Source organism: Peromyscus eremicus, unplaced genomic scaffold, assembly GCF_949786415.1.
Source record: "Peromyscus eremicus unplaced genomic scaffold, PerEre_H2_v1 PerEre#2#unplaced_384, whole genome shotgun sequence".
NCBI lineage: Eukaryota > Metazoa > Chordata > Mammalia > Rodentia > Cricetidae > Peromyscus > Peromyscus eremicus.
Genome location: NW_026734620.1, coordinates 243,531 through 252,909, shown reverse-complemented (window position 1 = coordinate 252,909; position 9,379 = coordinate 243,531).

Sequence of the window (9,379 nt, the reverse complement as noted above, 5' to 3'; positions counted from 1 at the left end):
CGTACACATTGCATTGTTTCACCCGTGGAAAGCACTTAAGAAAAATTAGCTTTAAACTGGGCGTAGTGGCACATGCCTTTAATCTCAGCTCTCAAGAGGCGGAGGCAAATCGTTCTCTGAGGCCTTCCTAGTCTACATAGCCAGAACTACATCGAGAATCTGTCTTCAAGAGAGGGAGGTGAGGAGGTAGAGGAGGGGAGAGAGAGAAAAAAGAAAAGTTACCTTTTGTGTAAGATGTAATAAGCTCCATGGCAAAATGTGAGCGATCCAAATTTAAATTGCCATTTTATTTTTATTTTATTTTATTTTATTTTTTGGTTTTTTGAGACAGGCTTTCTCTGTAGCTTTGGCGCCTTTCCTGAAACTCACCCTGTAGACCAGGCTGGCCTACGAACTCACAGAGATCCGCCTGGCTCTGCCTCCCGAGTTCTGGGATTAAAGGCGTGCGTCACCACCACCCGGCTAAATTGCCATTTCAAATACTCCTAAAAATGCTGGGGCTGGGCAGTGGTGCTGCATACCTTTAATATTGGGAGGCAGCCAGATTCTGAGTAGGCCAGCATGGTCTACATAAGCGAGTTCCAAGATAGTCTGGGCTGTTATGCAGAGAAACTCGTGTCTCCAAAAAAAAGAAAATAGCCGGGCAGTGGGGCCTCACACCTTTAATCCCAGCACTTGGGAGGCCGAGCCCCGCAGATCTCTGTGAGTTCAAGGCCAGCCTGGTCTACAGAGCGAGATCCAGGACAGGCGCCAAAACTACACAGAGAAACCCTGTCTCAAAAAACAAAAAACAAAAAAAGAAAATAAGATAAATAAATGCTCCAGGAATACAGAAGAGTTCAAGGTCTCAATAAAGGTATTTTTATAGTAAATGCATGTACTTGCATATATATATATATATATATATATATATATATATATATACATATGTGTATATATATAGTATATGTATAATTACATATTTATAAAGTATTTTTGACATTTCACTTTTAAAAAAAAAAACAAGTTGGAGGGGAAGGGGTCAACAAGATGGCACAGATGATAAAGTCACTTGCCAAGCAAACATAGCCACCTGAGTTCCATCCAGACTCCACAAAGTTGTCTTCTGAGCTCCAAGTGTGCAGGGTTGCATGAGCATGCCCCACAATAGCAATACAGTAAAAAATTCTAAACCCAGAGATTTGAATCTCATCATCTAACCAAGGGAAGGATGGATACCTTTCAAAGCAGTGCCCTTCCTAATGTTTAGACTGTGTGTGTCCAAGATAAACGTCCTTCAAGTTTTCAGGTCCCTAAAAGTACTTGCAAGAGGGGGCAGTAAAATCCCATCATACAGTTACATGTCTGCAACTGTGACTCTCAAGTCCCACCAAATCTCTGGCAGTATCCCATTGTTTAGGACAATATCTGCCTTCACTTCAGGTGACGAGGATGGGAACAGTCTTTCCCCAACACTTCATCTCTTTTTGCTCAGAAAAACAAGAATTAAATGTGAAAGGCTTCAGATTTTTTTTTAAAAACGAATGATAATGTATTGGTAATAAGGAATCTTGGCAGAGTGTATTTGTATATTTACAAACATTTAAGAGACTTCATAAGCAAGCCTTCACAAGAAAGACTTAAAGTATGTGATCAAGTTACTGATACAGATTTCTAGAGGTTTGGTTCCTGGGAGGTTTTTTTTCTTTTTACTTGTTTTTAAAATGTGTGTGTGTGTGTGTGTGTGTGTGTGTGTGTGTGTGTGTGTGTGTGTGTTCATGCATACGTGCCAGATGAGAGGGCACACATGCCATAGTTGGTGTGTGGCAGTCAGAGGACAACTTTGTGGAGTCAGTTCTCTCCTTCTGCCTTTTTGCAGGTTCAAGGGATCAAAGTCAGGTCATTAGGCTTGCATGGCAGGAGCTGATGGCCACTGAGACATCTCACCAGCTATCTTCTGGTTTGGTCTTGGATTTTGGTTTTGTTTTTAGATAGATCTCACTCTATAGAACAGGCTCAAATTCTTCCTCAGCTTGCCTTTTCTTCAACTGAAACATTTTGTAAAAGTAACTGTAACAAGGGGCCTGGAGAGGGTAAGTGATTCAGTGGGTAAATGCACTTGTTGCCCTTGCAGAGGACCGAGGGTTGGTTCCTAGCACCCACGAGGTAGCTCACAACCACTGTAACTCCAGTTCCAGGGGGTCTATTGCTCCCTTCTCTTCCCCTCAGGCACTAGGCACCAACATGGTGTACATACATACATACAGGCAAAATACTCACACGCATAAAATATAAAAAAATTAACTATAGGAAGGAATAAACTGCTGATAAAACAGCATGGTTGTAGACGAAATTTTAAACAGTCTTATTAAATAAGAAACACAGAGCCAAATACCAAGTTAAAAGCCCAAGAGATCAGAGTACTGGCTAATAGCCTTTAGCTTACCAATGGCTGCCGTCCTTCCCCTGAGAGAGAGACCTTGTTCCTGTGTTCTGTCTTTTTATTGCCTTTCTGTTCTGCCTTCTCATTAGCCCTAAACCCAACCACATGACTTCCTCGTCACTGCCTGTCTATATAGACCTCCAGGTCTCTATGGTTCGTACTGAGATTAAAGGCATGTATCACCATGCTTGGCTGTGTCCTTGAACACACAGAGACTCTGCCTGCCATGTGATCGTGATTAAGGGCATGTGCTACCACTGCCAGACTTCTGCTTAATGGCTATGTGAGGTAGATCATTTAATCTACTCTGAGAAAAAAAGATAAAAAATAATAGGATAAATGGGTAGATCATTGAATCTACTCTAAAAAGAAAAAGGGGAAGACATAAAAATGACAAGGTAGATTATTGAATCTATTATGAAAAGAAAAAAGAGAATATGGATATGGTAAGATAAAAAGGTCAATTATTGAATCTACTTTTAAAAAGGAACTACTTGTTTTAAATAGGATAAGTAATGAAATTTTTTGTCTAAGTTTATCAAATGTTACTGAACTAGACATTGTTAATATATATAATGGAGTTTTTATCTGAATCTGTCTAATGATAATGGAATAGACATTGTTAATGTAATTCTTGACTGTAACCTTCTTTTATTATTTTAGACAAAAAAGGGAAAATGTGGTGATATATTGTGTCCCCTGATATATTGTGCATCCTAATAAACTTATCTGGGGTCAGAGGACAGAACAGCCACTAGATAGACATAGAGGCCATAAAATGGTAGCACACACACCTTTAATCCTATCACTTGGGAGGCAGAGATCTCTGTGGGTTCAAAGCCATACTGGAAACAGCCAGGCATGGTGACTCCTGCCTTTAATCCCAGAAAGGGATGGCAGAAAGCAGAAAGGTATATAAGGCATGAAAACCAGGAACTAGAGCTGGTTAAGCTTTCAGGCTTTTGAGCAGCAGTTCAGCTGAGAGCCATTCTGATGAGGACACAGAAGCTTCCAGTCTGAGGAAACAGGATCAGCTGAGGAATTGGCAAGGTGAGGTTATCTGTGGTTTGTTCTGCTTCTCTGATCTTCCAGCACTGACCCCAGTACCTGGTTCCAGGTTTGTTTTTATTAATAAGACCTTAAGATTCATGCTACAGCTATGACCTCTGATCTCCAGGCAACTTTATTTATTAACATACAAATAAAATCACATTTCAGCACAAATAAAATAACACTATACATGGTGAATCTCCAAATCAGAATGCTGTAAAGTAAGCCAGACAACAAGAGTGCTTATTGTATGGTTTTATTTATGCAAAATCTTAGAAAACACTTATATTGATATATAATGGCAGAATGGAGCTCAGTAGGGTGTTCTACACAGGCATGGGGAAACATTTGGGAGTCATAGAAGTGTTCTGTTTCTTGATTTTGGCGATACTTTTGTAAGGGTGTAACCATATATTTTGTTAAAAGCATCTTTAAAAAAACGAGCCAGGTCTGGTGGCTGATGCCTGTAATCCCAATACTCAGGAGGCAGAGACAGGAGAATGGCTGTGAGTTCAAGTCCAGCCTGGGTTGGACTTTAGTCTGAGACCCTGTCTCAAAACAAACAAAATGAATGACTAAGGGCAGGATGTGTAGCTCAGTAGTAGTGTGTAGTTGATGTTTTCCTCTGTCCACCGAGCTCCTGCAGCAGCTCAGACCCAAGTAAACACACAGAGACTTATATTCCTTATAAACTGTATGGCCGTGGCTCAGGCTTCTTGCTAGCTAGATCTTACAACTTAAATTAACCCATTTCTATAAATCTGTATTTTGTCACATGGCTCGTGGCTTACCGGGATCTTTACGTCATGCTTCCTCTGTGTCTGGCTGGTGACTCCGGATTCAGCCTTCCTCTTCCCAGCATTCTCCTCTCTCTTGTCCTGCCTGGCTACTGGCCAATCAGCGTTTTGTTTATCAGTCAGTCAGAGCAACACATTCACAGCATACAGAAAGACATCACCAGCACTAATGTGTTTGCCTAGCAAGTGAGCACTCACAAGTTTTATCCTTCTCACCGAGAAAGAAGCAGAGGAAATATTTTTAACTTTGTTTTGATAGATTGGATGGTGATCATTGTTTTATGTGTATGAGTGTTTTGCCTGCATATGTGTGTGCACTGTGTGCTTACTCACGGTTGTCAGCCTCTGAATGGGTGCTGGGAACTTAACCCGGGTCCTCTGTAAGGACAGCAAGTGCTCCAGGCAGTAGTGGTGCACGCCTTTAATCCCAGCATTCAGAAGGCAGAGGCAGAAGGATCTCTGAGTTTGAAGCCAGCCTGGTCTATAGAGTGAGTTCTAGGACAGCTAGGAATGCTCAGAGAAACCCTGTATCAAAAAAAAAAAATCAAAAACACAAAACAAAGAACAGAAAGTGCTCTTAACCACTGAGCCTTCTCTCCAGCCCCACTTGAATGTTGATCAGTTAAACCAAAGGTCAGCACACTTTTTTGGAAAAGGATCACACAGAAATACTGGAGACCATGCAGGATTTCCATTCTCTGTTGCAACTACCCTGGAAGTCAATTGTGTACATTTTCAAATGTACTGGGCATGGTGGCTCATGCCTTTAACCCCAGCACTCTGGAGGCAGAGACAGGCAGATCTCTGAGTTCAAGGTCAGCCAGGTCTACAGAGGGAGATCCAGAACAGCCAGGGCTACAGAGAAATCCTGTCTCAAAAAAACTTTTTAAAGGGGAAGTTTTAAATATTCTTTTTTTAAAACTTTATTTATTTTTATTTTATGTGCATTGGTGCTTTGCCTGCATGTATGTGTGAGGATGGACCTAGAGTTACAGACAGTGTGAGCTGCCATGTGGGTCCTAGGAATTGGACCTAGGTCCTCTGGAAGAGCAGTCAATGCTCTTAACCACTGAGCCATCTCTCCAGCCCCTGAATATTATTTTCTGCATATAAAAATCACCACAAAGGGTGTGAGAATGAGCCACTTGTTATTACTCTGGTTTCCATCACTAAACTCTGGGTATTTCCAGCGCATATGACAGGGATTTCTCAACATAAACCAGAAATGGTCTCAAATCACCACTTGGCTTTGTGGGTAGCGTGGCTAATGGCAGCCGGTGCCCTGCTCAGCCACTTCATAAGCACCTCTGTGGTTTGAGGCCGGGAAAGAAAACTCACGCTAACCTGGCACGCTTCTGTTCTGGCATCTGTCTCGGTCTCCGGCCTCGTCTCTACAGCTCCTGTCTGTCTGGTCGCCTCTGAACGTCTCTGAAGCTGGAAGGAGAGAGATGAACGGGAAGAGGGAAGTGTGCAGGTGAAAAGGAAGTTTCAGTTCATTGCAGAGGGGTTGGGTGACAGACAGACAGACAGGCTGGGATTTAGTGAAGACAGCCCCTGTGGCCATGAGGAATGAGAAATGGCAAGCGTGAGATGAAAAGTCGTTAAAGAGCCTTTGGGGCCAGTGAGATGGCTCAGTGGGAAAGGGTGCTTGCCACCAAGACTGATAACCTGAGTTCAATCCCTGGAATCTATGTGGTGAAAGAAGAGAAACAACTCCCACATGTTGACCTCTGACCTCCACACACACTGTGACACACACAAGCCCAGACATACATTCGAAATTGGTTAACTATTTAATCAGTGGATCAATTAGTTAATAAGAAAAATTATAAACGGCCGGGTGGTGGTGGCACACGCCTTTAATCCCAGCACTCAGGAGGCAGAGGCAGGTGGATCTTTGTGAGTTCAAGGCCAGCCTGGTCTACAGAGCGAGATCCAGGAAAGGCGCAAAGCTTCACAGAGAAACCCTGTCTCGAAAAACCAAAAATAAAAAAAAAGAAAGAAAGAAAAAAGAAAAAGAAAAAAGAAAAATTATAAAGCTCCCCCCTCCCCACCCACCCTTTTCAGTAATAAGAGGACGGGATGGGAACAGAACGTCACGAAGAGACAGAAGCAAAAATATGGAGGTACTCAGTGTTTGACAAAAAAAATTTTTGAGACAGGATTTCTCTGTAGCCCTGGATGTCCTGGAACTCCCTCTGTAGACCAGGCTGACCTTGAACTCAGAGATCTGCCTGCCTCTGCCTTCTGAGTGTTGGGTTTAAAGGTGTGTGCCACCATGCCCAGCTCAAAACTTCACTTTTAGTTTAACAGAATAGTAAATTTTGCAGAGGTCTAGCAGACACAGCCTTGGCAAATCAGTCCATTGCCAATTTGTGTGGTGCATGTAGCTTTCACCCTTACAACAAGTTTGTTGGCAAAACAATGCCTGCATGATCCTGTTTTCTTTGGGAAGGAAATGTTATATCAAGAAGCCCGTGTCAGTACACTATGGCCTCGTTATCCCAGCCTGTCACCTGTGATGTCCTGGTAAGTACGTGGCCCAGCGCAGCCAAGTTTTCAGTTGATAGGTGTTCAGCCTGACTCTGATCAAGCCAGGTCAAGCAAAGGTCTTTCCCTGTCATTGTCTTTATTTGCGTTATTTACTTTTTTTTTTTTTAAACACTAAGACACCCAGGAACACAGATTCAGGTTACTACAAATTCCATGGTTCCAATGCAGAAGCAGTTTCATGAACTTTTCATGGTAGCAGAACAAAGAAAGTCATAGACCAAGACACTTTTTTTTTAAGATTTATTTATTTATTATGTATACAATGTTCTGTTTGCATGTATTTCTGCAGGCCAGAAGAGGGAGCCAGATCTCATTACGGATGGTTGTGAGCCACCATTTGGGTGCTGGGAATTGAACTTGGGACCTCTGGAAGAACAGCCAGTGCTCTTAACCTCTGAGCCATCTCTCCAGCCCGCGTTATTTAATTTTTTTGCTTTCAGAGACAGGGTCTCACTCCATAACCAAGGCTGGCCTTCAGCTTAACACCCTCCTGCCTCAGCTTGGTATGCGCTACCATGCCCAACCTTCCCCAAGGATTTCAGAACCAAGGATTTCAGAACCCGAACTGAACAAACAAAAAGCTAGTCACGCTCATTGTGCATACAGACTATAATAGCTCAGAAGCTGAGACTCGACAGTCAAGCAGAGAAGAAGGAAAGGCCGATGTGAGCTGGAGTCCCAGAGGTTTTGAAGAGCTGATGCTTCTTGTCCCTGGAACCCACCCTCACTTCCGGGCTTCTGCTCTAGGAAACGGCCAAATTCTTTTTTCCCCATATTTTTCCCATTTTGGTAGTCAAATTCAAGTTCACTTGTTGTCCCTGGAACCCAAGGGTCTTAGCTAATAGAAAATGAATGAGTCAATTTCCACACTCGGAGTCATGATCCCAGAACCTGTTCCCAGGTAGTCTGAGGATGAGAGACTTCTAAACTGGTCTACCCAGAGTAGGTCAGTCAAACTCCTTTTCATCTCTCTGGAGAAAGAATCCACACTAACTCAGGGGAACTGGAGAAACCGGTTTATCAACCCACTCCATCTTCAGGAATTTTCTGTTAGTCTCTATGAAGTAAACAAAAATGTGGAAACCAGAGCTGACAGCAAAGGGATGAATAAAGGTCTGGATCCACTTCACAGTGTGTGGGGGTGGGCATAAGGGTAGGGGTGGGCATGAGGATGGGGGGTGGGCATGAGGATGAGGGGGGGGCATGAGGAGGGGTGGGCATGAGGGGGGGTGGCGATGGGGGGTGACGATGGGAGGGTGGGGATGAGAGTGGGGGGTGGAAATGATGGTGGGGTGGGAGTAGGGATGAGGGTGGGATGAGGGTGGGGATGAGGGTGGAGGTGGGGATATAGGGGCGTTGCAGTGGGGGTCTTAGGATGAAAAGGTTTTTTTTGGTTTTATTTAGATTTATTTTAGTTAGCACAGATGTGCATCTGTGCCTGCTCCTTTGTATGTGTACCACATGTGTGCAGTTGCCCATGGAGGCCAGAAGAGGACATCCAATCTCCTGGTTGGGAGTACCTGGTCTAGATGCTAGGAACTAAACCCAGGTCCTCTACAAAAACAGCAAGTGCCATCTTTCTAGCCCAGAAAAGGTTTTAGTGACCAGACACAACCCCAAGGATCATCATTTGGTTAAACCAACCTGTTTGTGCGTAATGTACAATTCACACAGTCTACCATCTGTCTAAAACACAAAAGGTTTTGAGAAACCCCACAGAAATACACAGAAAGAATCCAGCCCTAGTCCTCTGGAAGAGCAGCAAATGCTCTCAACCGCTGAGCCATGTCTCCAGCCCCAGGCAGATCACTCTTAAATTAGTGCTTCTTCCAGAAGCGACATGCATTTTGGTTTTGGTTTAGGATACTGACTTGAACCCAGGCCTGCACACGTGTTAAGCATATTCTCTACCACTAGGCTACCCCCACAGCTCCATGTTTATTTTCTTGATAATAAAAGAGATCAATGAAACAGTATTCACCATTAAAGACAATTTTTAAATAAGCAAATGGCTAAATCCTCACTATTCCGATAGCCTTTCTTTGACTAGAAAAGTGATTTTATAAAATTTTTTATTTGCTGGGCGGTGGTGGCACACACCTTTGATCCCAGCACTAGAGAGGCAGAGGCAGGCAGATCTCTGAGTTTGGGGCCAGCCTGGTCTACAAAGTGAATTCCAGGCCAGCCAGAGTTGAACTTTTTATTTTTATGTGTGTGAATATTTTGTCTCCATGTGTGTCTGTGTCTGGTACCTTCAAAGGCCAGAAGAGGAGGACATCAGATCCCCTGGGATTAATGTTACAGATATTGTGAGCCACCACGTAGGTACTGTACTGGGAATTGAACCTGGGTCCTCTGGAAGAACAGCCAGTGCTCTTAACCAATGAGCTGTCTCTCCAGTTCTAGGAAAGTGACATTTTAAGAAGTGACTTGCAACAGAGTGAAACTGAGACTCTGTGAAACTGTTTCCACATTGAAATCTGGATTTTAGGATAACCTAAATCTGTGTTCCTGGGTCACGGCTACTCAGAATGGCTCCAGAACAAACCATCTCTTA